The sequence below is a fragment of the Octodon degus genome, unplaced genomic scaffold, assembly GCF_000260255.1.
Source record: "Octodon degus isolate 3935 unplaced genomic scaffold, OctDeg1.0 scaffold00003, whole genome shotgun sequence".
NCBI classification, from domain to species: domain Eukaryota; kingdom Metazoa; phylum Chordata; class Mammalia; order Rodentia; family Octodontidae; genus Octodon; species Octodon degus.
In genome coordinates this window covers 5,190,882-5,208,630 of record NW_004524579.1, presented here as the reverse complement: position 1 = coordinate 5,208,630, position 17,749 = coordinate 5,190,882, and the positions used below count along the sequence as shown (strand labels likewise).

Here is a 17,749-nt window from a genome sequence, read left to right as displayed (position 1 = left end):
AGAAACAGAGAGGTATTGCATTTTCACAACCAAGGGACCAATCCACAAAGAACCACTATCATTTTGTTTCCTGGTTCTGAAACTGAAAGTTGATGATTTAAAGTTCTTAGGTTCCAAGGGCAACATGTTTGTAACGCAAGACACAATAAATGGCCTCATATACTTGGAAGATAAAATCACCACCCGGCTGTATTTGTCTCCTTCTAGCCCTGAAACAATAAGCAGAAAAAGTTACTTTTCTAACTGAGCAGACAAATGCCCATAATCTCCTTTGTTGAAATTATGTGGTCATTACAAAATAGGGACAAGGGAGACTATATCTAAATCCCTTTATGTCTGTTTATAGTTCTTTTGTTCAATAACCCCCGCAGTAGAAGGCTAAAAGAGCCACAAATGGCAGGAAAACAATGGCACAGACGCATCAGGAATAAAATTTGGAGTTATGATGCCTCTAAAGAAGTCTAACCAAGTCAAAAGCAGGAGCAGAAGATAGGAATGCTTATTTCTACAGAATCCTGATCTGACTTTGAAACCCAATGAAACTATATATCCATTATTTGAGGACAGGGTGAGATTACTATCATCATTACTTTTGAATATACATGATTACATGAAATGACAGAGGAGTAGAAGTGGTAAATGCAGGTCAAACAAACACAACATTAAAATGTGTCAGTATGTCATCTGTGAAAACAATATCAATTATTTTTGGTTTGTTTTAAAAACTTGGAATTACCTCTGCTTTCCTGGTTGAACATTGACTGATACAGAATCCATATAAGAAGTGTACCCAAAATATTAAATACTGTTTAATATTTATCTCACTGTGCTTTTCTGCCTCAAAGTGGAACTGTATTCCAGACATTGAAATATTTATTTCCCCAAAGTGAACAGAACTGAGTGGTGGAAATATCCAGGGAGACAATACACCCAGAGAACTTCCCATCACACTCTACAAAAGACCAAGGGATGGAAAAACAAGCCCAACTTCACTTTCTGTGTATTCACATTAATAAAGATACGGATTTTAGTATCATACTGGAACTGTTCTCTCCCGTGTGTTACATTTTAATAAAGCAGGGATTAATTGATGGCTCAAAGTGATATTAACACAAGAATTCTTCTGTGAAGGCTCTTGGAAATTCATGGGTTTGAGTGGTGATAAACCAATTTCCTCGGTTTATCTCTATGGGTGAATGTGTGCATGCAACCTGAATTTCTTTCATATTAGGGGAAAAATTTTTGAATTGAGAAGGCCCATAAGTTGCAATATAATTTCTATATTTTTTTTTGTTTTTAGTACTTTGTGTTCCTATCAGAATATATACACCCTGTTATATGAGAGCATGAATAACATTTAATAAGGCGCTAATTTCTACATAGAAACTGGACAGTTTTACTTATAAACTTTAGAAGTAATTTTCCTTCTTTTTTATTATTTTCATAAAATAATTCCAATCTCCATTTACCTATCATTCTAGACCACCATTTCTATAATATTGCACTTTGTTTCTTGCCTGTCATGACATCTCTAGCTCAAACTTACCTATACAGCCATTGGTACTTTTTCATCATACTAAGGAAGTTATTTTGCATATTCAATCTTTAAGTCTTTACCAGGATTTATTAAATGTTTAGCACCTGTGCATATTGTTGTCTTCATGGTGGTTATTCATAGTACAGGATGCGGACATGATATCCTGTCCAGGCACTATTGGTGTAAGTTTTTCTTCTCATTGAATTAAGAGAAGGTAGCTTTATCTCTCTCTCTCCCTCTCTCTCTCTCGCTCGCTCGCTCGCTCTCGCTCTTGATCTCGCTTTCTCTCTCGCTCTTTTCAGAACCAGGGATTGAACTCAGGCCCTTGTGCTTGCCAGGCAAGCGCTCATTGTACTGAGCCATCTCCCCGGCCCCTGTATATCTATCTTAACTGTTTTGCATATACAGATGCAAAATGGTCCTTCATTTGTATCCCCCCTTTTTTTTGTTTAGTTTTGTCAGAGATGGGTATTCCCTTGCCATTTAAATATGTAGATGTGTGCACACCTATTTTTATAGTGGCACAGTTTGTAATACCCAAATCTTGGAAAACAGTCCAAATGCCCCTTAGCTGAAAAATGGATAAAGATATGGTTTTCTAGAGTACTACTCTGCCATGAAAGAAGTTTACACTGGAGACATTGCCAGGAAAATAGATGCACCTTGAGTTCATATTCTTAAGTTAGGTAAATTGGACACACATGTGTGAATACTGCATTGTTTCTCTGGTGTGAGAAACAAAACATGTAAATAAGGACCCAAAAGGATTTTGAAGTAGGAAGAAATTGTTCAAATGGGGAGAGAAGGGAGAAAGGAGAGAAGAGAAAAGTAAAAAAAGAAAAAGAGGAAAGAAGGAAAACATGAAAACAAAGCTTTGTAAATGGGGAAAGTAGGAGGAGGGCTGAAGGAAGTGTAAGAGAATGAGGAAAAACAAGCTCTGGCACATACAGGCATAAATTCTCTATGATGAATGTGAACCTTATGTGTGTCTAAAATGTACTAACAAAGTCTATCAAAAAAAAAGTTTACCACCTGTGATGGATTTCTTTAAAATCTATATCACATTATCATGGTTATAAAGGCCAGATACATATCTTTGTGGAGTGACTGAAGCAGAAGAATGACCACATGTAGTGAGCTAGATCAAGACCTAAGAACATGTAGCACCTTAGGCAAGCCAGGTGAACAAGTTGATCTAGCCCCAAACACACAAGGTGCATGAGGAGAGCCAGGTGGATGGATTGGTCCAACCTGAGAGCACGAGGCACCCAAAGTGATCAAGGTGAACAAGTTATTAGGCAGAGGAGTTCTAAGCGACATCAACCTGCCAAGTGTATAAATAAATGCACTGCAGTCACTATGTGGCTTCTTTTCTCCATCACAAGAGAGGCTCCACCTGACCTCAGCTTTCTGCATTTTCACTCTTGTTTCCATTTCTCCATGGTCCACCCCCTGGGAGATTTCAAGAGCTACACCAGATACAACATTTTGGTGGCCAAACGGGGACCTGGGCAATAGGCAAACTTCTCATATAGCAGGACAGAGAACACCTCTAGTTATTGGCACAAAAGGGAGAGAGGTGTGTTGATATCACCAATATTGGTCCCACTGGTATCACCAATGTTGATCCTAGAGGCTTATTAGTATCAATACTAGTTTCCGTGATATTATCAATGCTGATACCATCATCATGTATAAAACATGGGTAAACCGATTTTCAAGTCTGAGAGCTGTATATAGAAATGCTTATTCTGATATTGACAGCAAAGTGTTTAGATGTAAAGATTTCTCCACTAAAAGAATTTCTCACTTTTGTGCAAGAGACATATCTATGGTTCTTGTAACAAAGAACAGTGAACCCTGAGATACAGAGGTGGGTAGGGTAAAAATTGCATGCTGACATACTACAGAGGGGCAGAGTGTATTCCTATATTTACTTTTTCTTTGCCAACTTTGTCAAGGAGTGTTTTGAAGATCATACACATGTTGAGATGACCCCAGAGGATTTGGCTCAAAGTACTGAGCCCGGAGCTGAACAAGGATAGCAGAACAATAGCTCCAATCCCCACAGCACTACAATCTTCTATCTTAGCTCAATAAGATACGAAAGGAGCTGTTGGGTGGTAAAGAAAGCATTTCTCCACTGGAGTATTTTGCTGCAACTTTCATTTCACAGATACACAAAGTAAAACTAATAACCTTAACTGCAATGTAAGTGATGACTTCACTTTCTTAGTTCAAAAAAGTTTCACTGCATCACAGACTGAGGCGGCTTCTTCTTCTTCTTCTTCTTCTTCTTCTTCTTCTTCTTCTTCTTCTTCTTCTTCTTCTTCTTTTGTATTTTAGGGAAGGGTCTACAGGGTGTTCAGGGTCTCACTACTAGATCAGACTCATAGTGATCCACCTGTTTACAGCCTGCCAAGATCTGGGATTACAGCTGCATGCCACCATGCTGTCTCAATTGCCATCTCAGTACACCCTGGGGGTGAGGCCAGCATGGAAGGGCCAGGGATCTAAGCCCCAGTCCTTGCACCTTCTTGCAGATACTTTAATCCACTGAGCTATTTGACCGGCCAAGATTTCTACCCTTCATAGAGTATAGTCGCCATTTCTCTCTCCCTTGAAATTAATGCTAAAAAAATCCAGGAGTAGTGAGAATTCCTGGAAGGATTTCAATATGTCTGCCCTGTTGTTCAAACCCAAGATCCCAAAAATCCAAGACAAATTATGTCTTCATGAAGCTTTACCTTTTAAAACATTAAAATACCTAAACAAGCAACCACTATCTGTAGCCCTAAACTCCTTTCACTTTGAGTATTACAGAGCTCATAGGATAAAAGTTTTAGCCACTAATGACTGAAAATGACTAGCTAAAGTATTAATAATCAAAACCTATATCAAGAGTTTGTGGCTGTAGCCATTTCTTCAGCGCATCATGCTCATTCATCTGTTTATTTTATCCATTGTATGGATGACATTATTCTTGCAAATGAATCCTCATCTACCTTGGATGAAGTATTTCTCCAATTGGATAATTCCCTTCATAATACAGGATTACTTTTGGCTGCTGAAAAGGTACAATCCATGATGTTGTTCACACACTTGTATCATCTTATCCAACAGACATATTGTGCCCCAAACTGTTCACATCCATGTTAATCATCTTGCAGCCTTAATTGATATTCAGCTCTTATTGGATAGTATCAATTGGCTCTTCCCAGCTCTGAAGCTAACAACCCATGATTTAGGCCCTCTCTTTGACATTCTCAAGGGCGACATGGCCCTTATATCAGAGTTTAAAGCCTGCTCAGACAAAGTTAATTTGGTCCTTCTAATGCTCAACTTTCTAGAGTTGACCCAACTTTACCAATGTATTCAATTATTTTCCCAATTTGGTATGTACCCACTGAGGTCCTTTGGCCATCTCAGAGTCCTTTATACTCCATGTACAAACATTACTCCCTTTTTATGATATGGCAGGACTGATCACACATGGGCAGATGCATGCTATTCCACTTTTTTGCCTGATGTGCAAGCTGTCATTGTTCCCTTTTCTTCTGTTCAACAACAGTGGTGGTAGCAATTTTTGTCTTCATGGAAATCTGGACTGCTAACTTTTCTGTTATTTGTTGTCACTTCATTCAGACACATTAATTCAATTTGCTTCTCTCATCTTCTTTGTCTTCCTTCATAAAGTAAGGTTGGCTCCCATAGTGGAAATTGTCTGTTTTGACAGATGGGTCCCCTTCAGGAAGAGATTACATGATGACTTCCTCTTCCTGAATACAAGATATAGATTTTACTGCACAAAAGACTGTATTTCAAGCTGTTAAATGGTCCTTGCAGGATCACCCACTCCAATTACTCTTTCTTTCTTTCTTTCTTTCTTTCTTTCTTTCTTTCTTTCTTTCTTTCTTTCTTTCTTTCATTTTAGTGTAACCAGGGATTGAACTGAAGCCCTTGCACTTTCCAGGCAAGCACTTATTCTACTGAGCTATCTCCCCAGACTCTACTCTCTTTTCAGATAGCACTTATGTTTTCAGTATGGTGGGCCACACTGAAAATGTAACTACACACACTGGCTATGAAGATATTTCTCATTTATTTTACACTCTCCAAATTGTTATTCAGTCACACCATGTCCTCTTGTTTGATCAGTCATCCCTGTTCTGATTCCCAACTGCTGGGGCCTCTCATTGAGGGAAATGCTACATTGGACAGATCGCTGGGTACTGTCACTATTACTCCCTCAGATGTCATTCAATGAAGTTTTGTCTTCCATGCCACCTTGTATCAAAATGCTTCTGTCTTGCCAAATCAGTTTCTTTTAATTCAGAAATAGGCTCAACAAATTGTTAAATAATGTCCCTCATGTTTAATACATCTTTCCTCACTCTCTATGGCAATTAATCCCCAGATGTTACACCCTATCCTATCCATCTCTGGCAAATGGATGTCCTCATATTCCTGAGTATGGCCTTCTATACTGGGTCTATGTTTCAGTGGATACTTCCTCAAGATTTAGTTTTGCTTCTTCCCACCATGATTAATTGGCTAAACATATTGCTCATTGCATGGATGTTTTGGGTGCAGTTGTCTGCCCATGAACCCTTAAAAAATGGCATACCTTCTATTAATGTGGCCTTCTAAATATCTTGTGAAACTTTTCACAATTCCTTTACCATGGGAATTCCTTATAACCATCAAGGGCAAGAAATTGTTGATTGCACTCACCATAAGCTCAAAATTCAACTACAAAAAAATCTACAGATACTTCAGTGGACTGAAGGGCCTCCTTAGGCAGATGTAGGCACCCGTGTTCAAGCCCTGGTGTGCCATGCCAGCCCTGCTGCCGGGATACACTGAGGTGATTGAGACTGGGTGTGGTGTTGCGTGCCCATAATCACAGTACTTGTGAGGCTGAAAATGGAAGGATCACTGTGAGTCCAATCTGTGTAGTGAGATCCTGTAGACCTTGTACTAAAACACATTTTTTTAAAAAAAAGTTTATTCTAAATGATGGGAAATTTAAGTGTGCTATAGAAATGTCACCAAGATTATCTTTCTACAATATTTTGTATGTGTTTTGGTTTCAAATTTTCTGGGTAAAACTATATAACTATTATTAAGAATATCTTTGTTGGTAGAAAATATCAGATATACTTTGTATTTCAAGGTGCATGATATGCAGATAAAATTATGAAATTTTATAGTCATTGTTCCCCTTATAATATAATGTCATTAACTTTGTCTTCTGGATGTCCAAAAACTGAGGTTTGGAAACCAAAACCTAGTGTGGGCTAAGAGGAAAACTGATAATTTTGCATAGGCCTTCTGAGTTTAATGAGGACCTAGGACATAAGTGAACCTCTGATGTGATGTCCTATAACTTGGTAAATCCCTGGTCTTCTGACCATAGATATTGTTTGATTATATAGGAAGGAGATCAATAGTGGACTGCATTCCTGAGGAAAGTCAAGAGGGCAGAAAAGTCTCCTAAGCTTTTATAGAAACCTACTTGGTCAAGTAATGGCTGGGATTCATCCAGATGGCAGACGCTGACAGTAGAACTGAGAGATTCTATGCATGGTTCTAAGGTAAATCCTGAGAAGACTTAAGTGACCTTGACAGATAGCAAGAAAAACTTATTTTAATTAATAACAGGTTCCACTTTAACTTTATCTTGAACACTGAGTGGAAAAGTATAACCTCAAGATGTATAAATCAATGTCATTGTAATATGATAGCTATAAAAGAAACTCAAATAACTAACACCTGCCAGTTTCCAGCTACATTGATAACTGACTAGTGGTATGGGATAGTACAGGGTTAAATTGTTGAAATTAGGGACCTGAAATCCTTGGACCAGGAGTCTTTTGCCTAAATCAGCAAGGTCACTCAGAAAAGGGTCCCAAAAGGAGGAGGTCTTCTGAAGAGTCCACTAAACACACATCCTCCAACTCCAACTGACAACCCATTGTTTGCCACTAGAAAACAACAAAGGGGGAGATATGATGAGTGGATGAAGCTGAAGATTGATTACACATGCAGGCTAGAACAAGCCCATCCCTGAGAGTACAGATTGCCAAAGGCAAGTCAGGTGAAGAAGTTGATTCAGCCCCAAGAACAGGAGGCACGTGAGGTGAGCTAGGTGAAGAGATTGTTATGCAGAGGGGTTTCACCTGCAAAGTATATAAATAAATGTGCTGCAGTTCATGAGTAGCTTCTTTTCTCCACCAAGAGCGGGCTTCGCTTGATCTCAGCTTTCTGCATTTTGCCATCATCTCTTCATAGTCCTCCAGTGGGAGTTTGTAAGAGCTGTGCTGGATGCAGTCCATACCAGATTTTGATTAGGTGAGTCTCAAAAGTTCTTATTTTTAGCTCAGATATCAGGAAAATATTTCCAAAATATCCTTAGGATAATAATTTAAGGAATTTTGGCTTAAATATAAGCAATCCCTGGTCTTGGGGCTTACAATACCCAAATAAAAACTACAGTCCCTTTCTTGTGGATATAATAGGGTCTACAGGGACAGAGAGCTCCAAATGTATTAGTATTGTACACAATAATTTTTTTCAGATCACTTCCCGATTTATTTCAGTTAATTATATATATATATATCTATATATATACATATATATAATGCTATATTAATAGACTACATACATTTAAAACAAAAATAGACAAATAAAAAATGAATAGATGTTTCCATATTTTTATACTTAAGTATAAAAATTAAATGGGTACCATAGGGAGTGTGCACTAAACAGTGGAGATCACCCATTTGATATGAGGTAATGTGAGAATATAATTGTCAGAAAACATAAAATAGTGTGCTTTGTTCATCATAGCAAAACATTCAGGGCATTACCAATCAATTACATACAGATATTTTACTAAATAAGAACATCTTGTAGATGTTAGAAATGAATTTTCATGGAAGAAAAGAAGCTAGATATATCAGGCTAAACAAGTATAAGTCAGAAATCAAAATATATATTATTGGGCCAGAGAGATAGCTCAGGGGCATAAGTGCCTTCCTGGCAAGTGCAAGGTCTTGAGTTCAATCCCCAGTATCATACACGCAAAAAGACATATATTGTAAACTCTGCAGTTTGATTATTCTTTGGAGGTTTATAAATTCCATTCAGTGACAATACTTGCATCCAATTATCTGTTTGATACCTGAAATTTTAACAGTTCAACTTACACATCTCTATCATCAACTATTTTTAAGCCAAATAAATAAAACATTTCTTTTAAAATAAATCAGTACTATTGAATGGCAATGAAAAGCTCAATGCATCACGTTCTGTCAAACCTTATGTTAAATTCATCATCTGTTGCTAATGATATTTGCTTTTTGTTACATGTTTTTGATATTTTCTGCCACATTTTTGATTTTTAGAACACTCTTCAGAGACAGTCAAGTCTGAATTCAAATTTTGTTTATGTTAACTGTGAAATATGTGTGATATATTTTTTACTGATTTCATCTTACAAATAAGATTTAAATATGTATGTATACACACATTTATATGTGCATATTAATATTTACTTATACATAGCCTTAGTGTTTTTCTTCTTCTATTTATACTGTTTTACTCAGCCTCAGGTTTCTTATTCCGATTGGGTCTAATCTCTAAGTGCCAAGGCCTTCCTGCTCTGTTGGGAATGTCAATCTACCTGTCAAGACCAGACCATGCCTGCATTTTGGGATGGTTACACCAAGAATGTAAGACTCTGACAATTTGTACCTCCAGTCTTTTCCTAAGGTTGCATTTGTGAGATGAGGAGACTTATTTTTACTTCTGAAAACATGGTACCTCCAGCTGAATCTTTCCTGTAATAAGATTCAGTGTATGCAGCTCTCCGTGAAAGATCTTTCATGTCGTCTCCATGTGACAGGGGCTTGGGTGAATGGGGCATAAGAAACAAATGCAAATGTACCTCAAAATCTTTGTTATTGTTTTCACAATAGTAACAAATTTATCTTTTTGCCTCTGATGAAGCTGTGTCACCTTTTGGTAAATAGGGAAGAATCCTATACCCTGTACAGTTCTTTAAAGACTCCTCTTAAAATTACTTGTAGGGAATATTTCCAAAAGGTACATTGTACCTTATTCTACCTTATTTATGAACCTTCCGTGACTCTCCACTGCTTACAAGAGCTGATTCTGGAGCTTTGTCATTGTGCCTCACTAAGCAACTGAAATTACGTATTCAGAAGTCGATCTCCCTACATATGTACCTTATGTACTCTTATTTTATAATGTAATATAATGCAATTCCTAAATTACTTGTTTACTGGGCTTATTGTTAGTAACAGACAAGTCAAACACAATTAATAAAACTACTGTTTTTAAAATAGAAACGAAGACAGTAACTATAGAATAATATATGTGAATTTCAACTATTGGAAAAGTAATTAAAGTGAAATCACCCTAGTAATTACATTTTGTTAACTGAAAAATACTGTGCAAACCTTAAATATTATAGTATATTTAATAATATATAAGTTATTCTTAATTTTATCTGAAATTTCATTAATTTTGCAAATAAATATATGGCCACAATTCTAGAGTATTATTTTAAAATTATTTTCTTACAAAGAACACCTTCAAGTCATATAAACTACTGTTTATAATTGTTATCTAACTAGAATATGTTGCAATCACATTTAACTCACAATTAAATTAATTATTTTTTATCATGATACAATTTAACCATGATCCTGAAAATTATTTTCCTGAAAATATAATGGTATTCTAACTTCCTGATATGGAGAATGTTTATACCAGACTTTGAGTCAATTGGAAGTAGGTAGAAGAAAGCATTGATAATTTCATAATGATACATTCTCAGATCTAAAGACCAGAATGGAAAAGACAATATCAATTTATTTGAGTACATACCCTTAGTTGGCCTTGCTCTAATTCCTGAACACATTTATGTTGTTTCTGGATTAGACTATTTCTTTTCTCTCTCTCTCTCTCTCTCTCTCTCTCTCTCTCTCATGCTGGGAATTGAACTCAGAACCTTGTTCTTGTCAGGCAGGCACTGTACCACTGATCTGTATTCCCAGACCTTGAGCTACATCACTTTTTTGAAAATATTTTGATATAGCAGTTGTTTTCACTTACACTACTAGATTATCTTAATTTGTTGAAAAGAAAGTTTGTATTATTGTCTGTTGGTTTCATTTTTGTAAGAATACTTTTGCTTTATGTGTTATACTGTAGCAAGTTCAAGATAATGACAAAAGTTGCAACAATTATTAATAAAGTAGCAAAATTATCATAGAAAGTATGAGTAGCCCTAGCAATATCTAAGAATTGTAGCAGTGATACTAAGACAAACAATAAAGAAGGAGAGGGAGAGGAGATAGGACAGAAAAATAATGTTTAAGTGAAAATAACTTTTGTAAGTACTGGAAGACGTACATAAATCTTTATTTCACACATTCATTGTTATACAGCTAAGATTTAGGCACAATCATGCTTATAATATGAAGAACGTTGAGGATCAGAATGATTGGAAGATGGGCAAACTCAAGGGTGAAAGGATGAGTTATTTATTCATTCAACCAGTGAGTATTGGAGCCACCAAACACTGATCTCTGGTTGCAGTTGCAGTTAGCCTTGTCATCATTTTCCCATTCAAGTCCACTTATTCTAATGTATATCTCCTGTTTTAAACAGTTACTTTGCTAATTTCCTGACTGCACTAAGCAGCTCAGAGTCATAGTGATCCTTCTGTTTCAGCCTCCCCAGAGCTGGGATTACAGGCGTTCGCCACCTCACCTAGTCTCGGGGGTCTCATGCCCTGCAGTGGGAATGGCTGAGCACAAGGTGCTGCGGATTGAACCCCAGTCCCTTCGTTTGCCTCAGCAGAAGCTTAGTTCACTCAGCTATCTTGCCTCCCCATTTTGTAATTATTGTCATCCCGTGTGTACATCTTTAATTTTTCTGTACTGTTTGAATTCTGCTTCTTTCTAAAGCTAATCCTTCATTTCCTGTACATACTCACCTAACAGAAACAAATAAGAAAATAAACTGCATCTAAACAAAAGATTAAACTCAAAGGTTTGTGATTGTCTTTCAATGTCTTCTTACTCAAAACTGCCTAAAAGGGCAATGTGGAAAATACATACCAAATTCGCAGTTCGTATCGAGTTCATGCTATCAAAGTCCAAGGTAGAAACTGGTTATGCTTGCTATTTTAGAGTTCTTCTATTATTCTTTCCACTATCTCCTCTATCTTCTTCTTAATCTCTCTCCATACATACATCAAAGTCAGACTCATCTATCATTGAGAAGATAAAGTAACTTTTAAGAACTTATAATAGATTTTTTATCTGCATCTTACTCTATTATGCTTTTGGGTAATGCTTCTTCCAAAACTTAATTCTCATTCACTGTATCTCAGTACCTCTCACCTATCCACAACATCATCATTCTCAAAATTGCCTACTGCTCCATATGCATCGCCAATATTTATATAAATTTAGTTTAGCTGATATATAAAACTGCATGAATTTAAGTAAACAAACCTTTCTTTTCAAAAATTTATCATTTCTTATCATAAAAAGATTCAAAATTATTTCCTATTAAAATAGACAATATATTATCCTTTACTGCTGTCTCCCTCACATGATAAAGTGTATCAGGACTCACTTTCTATTTTGTAAATGATGTCTTATAAAAATAAACATTGTAAATTGTAATGACATTTAAGTTTTTTGATTTATATTTTCGGTTGTAGTCTCCTCTTAAAAACCTTCACTTCTAATATAAAAAATATTTTCTTTGTGAAATATTCTTTTAAAATTATTTTGACTTTAGTGTTGAGGCTTTTAAGTCTTCAATTCAGTTAGAGTCAGTTGCTGTGTACGGTGTGAGGTAAGGGTCAAAAGTAACTGTTCACATGAATATTCAAATGATTTACAGTTGTTTGATGAGAAATTTCCCATTTAATACCCACGGTATCTGCCTCAGTTTAAGAATATTTGCTTATTTCTCTGCTCTCTATTACATAACTTCAGTAGAGGTTTCAGTCTATATTCCGCCAGGCACGGCACAGGGGCATGGTGAACAGGAGGTATGCAGAGCTGAGAGGCTAAGAAAGGAAATAGAGCCTTTTGGGTCATTGCCTCAGTGGCCTGGCTTTCCTCCAGGCTCCACCCCTAAGAACAACTCAACTGTAGTACCCACACGCATAATCCAATACTATTTTTAAAACCCCAACTTTTGAAATTTTTTTTCAATTTTTTGCTAATGTACAGAATTATTACTGACTTTGTACATTTACTTTGCAGAAAATTATCTAGATAACTTAGAAACATCAATGTCTTAAGATTTCATATTGACGTTTCTTATTATCTGTGAAAACTTTATTTTTCCTCTTAAGACTTTTAGGATTTGATTTTTTTCCCCCTTATCTTCCCTCCGTTAGAAAAAAGCAATAAATCAGATGTTGTGGCCTTATTATAGTTACTGCGGTAACATCTTCACACTGTTAGCATTAAGAATAGTGATGATGGTAGCTTTTTCTTTTTTATATATAACCTTTGTTGAACTGAGGCAATACTTTCCATGCTTACTTTACCCAGAATTCTCTTTTGTTTGTTCATGTGTGTGCTTTGTGAGAGCATAATTATATGAGCATCTTGAATTTCTTCAAATGTTTTTTCTTTATGTACTTAGATCACCACACACTTTTCTCAATATAGGGTGAAGCACAACGATTAATTTTATTTCAGCAAAATTCAGTTAGAAAAACATGAGGGAGAAGTAAGGCAACAAGTGAGGCTTTTATTGCCGGCAGGATGACGCAAATGAAACCCAGAGAATGGTGACGACCTGAGAACGCACTGGGTGTTCATACATTTACAAGTGACTACAGTAGTCCCATTGCTTCATTTGGGAATTTCACAAATGTGAAATTATGTAATTTCCCATTTACATAATCATTTACCTTAATGTGATCTATAATGTGATCTATTTAAGAAAAAATATCTTGTTATTGGTTTTCTAACTGGTCACAGATTTACACATCCCAGGGATTAGTTAGTACTGTTAAATTTTAGCTTACGTACAATTTGTTTAAACTGTTTGTTCTTTAGGTTGGTGAAGGATCCATTCACCTAAAGCGTAAGTGACTTCTACAGTGGAGTTTAAAAGAAAATGGGGCCTCTCTTGCCACATCAGATTTTGAATGTCAGACTAAGTTTCCAAGACTTGTCAAGCTCACTCGATTATGATGCACTAACATTCTTATATAGTGATAAGCTTAGATATTACTTTGTTAAGAGATACAGTGTCTTCACAAATGGAGGATGGTGTAGTCACTTTCTCTCCTAAAGTTTATTTATTTCCAGGACAAGATGGACTTTTATTTATGTATTTATTTATTTATTTTATGTGTTTAGTGCAGGCTCTACAGGATCTCACTATGCAGATCAGACTCATAGTGATCCTCCTGTTTTTATCCTTCTTAGCACTGGGATCACAGGCAAGAGCCAACACACCCAGGACATGGACTTTTATTATTAAAGTTCCAATTACTACATATATACATATAATTTATACATTCATCTAAAATTAATTTTAAAATCATGCGTAATTGCATATGTATATATGTAACTTTAAGTCATGTTTCTAACCTATAGTCTTACCTTAAAATATATTTATTTTGACAACTATAGTTAGTTATCCTTTCTTATCCAGTCTTGCATGATTTTCCCATTTACTTAATCATTTTACCTTAATGTGATCTATAATGTGATCTATTTAAGAAAAATCATCTTGTTATTAGTTTTCTAACTGGTCAATTAAGCCTTTCATCAATTTTTCTTTTACTTTCCCAAGGGATACTTACATACATTTTAGCCTTCCATTTTAGCTTCTTTCTCTATGTGAAAACTTGTGGTTATCAAATCATTAAGGTTTTTCCCTCCAAGGAGCTAAATACCACTTTCGTAAAATGTAGCAGATTACTCTTTTAGGTTTAATTTTTTTCTCAGCTTCTGAATCTTTTATTTCTCCTTCTTTTAAAGTCACTTTATTAGAATTTGGTTAATGCATAAAAGGCTGCACATATTCAATGTAATTTTGGTACGTTGTTGATTTTCAAATGCCTATGATGCTTTTAATATTGTGTATTTTTATTTTCTCTTGTTTTTGTAAGCATTTTATTACTTTTCCCCTTTGAATTTGAAAGTGAAGGTTATGTTAGGCTCAAAAGTTTACTGAAATGAGGTGAGAATATTTGTCCTATTGGCAATAGTGTTAGCAGCTGTGTCAACATACTTCTATATTAAATGAAATGACCTAGACACATTTTAGGTGTGGAAGACCACCTGAGCAGCTCTCCTCGAAAGAAGAGTCATTGTCTCTGTTTTGCATGAGCTTGACCCCATTTCCTTGTATTGATATGTACAGAATTGGCTAGGACGTCTCTTTATCCTTTCAATTGTACTTCAGCGATGTATATTGGTCTAGCTCAGGTGCTGGTGGTAGTGTCTGAAGATGACATATATGTTTCCCTGATAGCCCATATCTGCTGCTCTTTAATATGAACCAGGTTGAGACAGGAAGAGCCAGTGCTCCACACTCTTGGTTGGGATCAAGCCTCAAGATAGAAGGCCATGACTTTCTGGGGCTTGAAAGATTACACATCAGAGATGAGGCACCAGACCCCTAAATATTAGATGTTCTCTCAATAGCATAATGCAAATTATTTTCTCTGCATATCCTTCTCTCTGCATATGGCAAAGGTAAATACAGGACACCCACCTAGCCCAGCTCAATGTACTCACCTACTTCCCACGATTCTTAGTCATTTTTGCTCAAACTATTCCTTCTCGACTGACTAAAACCCGAGTTTGGCCACGGGTCTGTCTCTTTGTTCCAGAAAGCCATTGTCATGGCTGGACTTAGAGCCCCATGGCTTCCCATAATTATAAGTATGCTTTAGTGTCTTTATTTTCACAGAGGGTTGTGCTTGGAATGGTAGAATGAAGTAACTTGGTGAGATGCCAATAAGGTATTTTTGGGATTATAAATATAGACTTCTTAGGCCAAAATGAGAACCGGGAGATCTCATACAATAGGCATAAACTATGTTTGTTTACAATGAATATTTTCTTCTCTCATCCTTGTGGTTTAAATATTATACTATTTTATATTTGTTGCTTTTTTTTGTTGGAACAGGGGATTGAACTCAGACCCTTGCGCTTGCCAAGGATATATCATTTTATAAACCATGTTATATAACAGTATAAAATGCCAATTTTTAACAAAATTTCAGGCTTTTGCAAAACACAAACATCCAACTTATTTGAGACACTCCTATTCATTTACTGAAATAGCCCAAAGAAAGATAGATCTGGGTAAAAATCCTAAACATTAACTGCTATTTTCAAGAAACTGTTAAAAATTATTAGTACAAACATCTCAGCTATCCTGTATATATACTTGCATGTTTTTCCCTCTTTCCTTTTTTCCTATCATTTCTCCTTTCTCTCGTTTTTATTGTTTAATCCTTAAGTTCAGTTTCTGTCCATTTTTTATCTATTATGCCTTTCCCATTTTATCTATTCTTTCACTAGGGAGGCAGTGAGATAGTTATATGTATGGGTGTGCTTTATTTCACTTGTTAGTATAGCTTCTAGCTGCATCCACCTACCTATAAAGGCCTCAAGATTGTCTTTCTTTATAGCTGAGTAATATTCCATGCATAAAGTTACCACATTTTTTTCTGTACTTTAGGGAAGGTCTACAGGGTGTTCAGGGTCTCACTATTAGATCCAATTCTTAGTGATTCCCCTGTTTACAGCCTCCCAAGTGCTGGGATTATAGGTGTGTGCTACCACACCCAGTCTCAGTCACCATCTCAGTGCTCCCTGGGGGTGGGGTCAGCATGGCAGGCCAAGGGATCAAACCCCAGCCCCTGTGCCTGCTTGCAGGTGCTTTAATCCGCTGAGTTATTCAGCCAGCCCTACCACATCTTTTCATCCACTCCAGGGAGATTAGCATTTTGGTTGTTTCCAAGATCAACAAGGACAGAAATGTGTAATATAAATACCATGGTTGAATACCTCTCAACTTGGTTTTCTAAATATGTACTGGTTCTAATGTCTTATCAGTTATTATTATACTCTCCGTAAAATAAAATTTGAAAATTAAAGAACACAAGAAAAAATTTAAGGTTTCTTGAAAGTAAGCACTAATAATCAATTATTTGTCCAATCTTTCATAAGTATTTCTATTAATCTGAGCAACATATTTGACAATAAAAATAGATAAGGAAACAACCATTGTTAATTAGCTCTTCTTGGGATGAAAATCCATAACATATATACTGCTGCATGTTGCCCTGTTTCTGTCTTTGTTTCTGCTACTTGTCTTTGCTTTTGTTTTTACTGATCAAAATAAAATAAAATTGAGAAAAAAGGAAAATATCTGTGATGGGAACACACATTAACTGTTTCTCAGCAGATTATCACTATTTATCCTTTGTCACTGTGTTAACTGAGAGCTTTAAAGATATGTTGTTGAAGAGATTATAATTCTGTCAACTGGTGTCACACAGTCGGCAACTCCATATCACTCTTGAGTAATACAGTCTTTGACAATCTCTGACAGAATCCCAACTGTCAGTCTGTCATGCTGATTGTCACTGCTTTCCTTGAACCTAATTAAAGATTTATGATTTCCACCAGACCAAAGATATTCTTTCCTGTTTCAGTTAACTTCAGCCCTGAGGTGTTTGGGTATAATAATTTTACAGTTTTTCTCAGAGATCATCTAGTTTTTCTTCAAAAATGCCTGACACAGGATATCTTTGTTTATCTTTGTGAAGATAAGGTTCACTCTAAATTCCAAAGTTTTTAAAAGGACTCTCAACATTTTATAACACAGTATATGCACTGCATCACCATATACATCAAGGAGGAACTGTTTGTTGTAAAATGGAAAGACATAATTATCATGGCTATAATTTCATGAAGGGGCACTGCCTTGACTTTCAGTATGTATTTTTAAGATCATATAGAGACACAAATATAAACTTATACAAATATATAACTACTAACTTGTATGAGAATGTTTCATAGTCTACCAATCTATGTGTGCATGTGCAACTGTGAGAGCTTTCATTTTGTTGGGTTTATTGTAATGGTGACTGGGATTTCTAGTTTGTTTTTTTTT

At 36.0% G+C, this 17,749-nt stretch overlaps 1 pseudogene; it reads left to right on the top strand.

Annotated features, from left to right (window-relative positions):
- LOC101572186 overlaps nt 1-17,749 on the top strand; it is a 178,002-nt pseudogene that overhangs the window by 30,400 nt on the left and 129,853 nt on the right.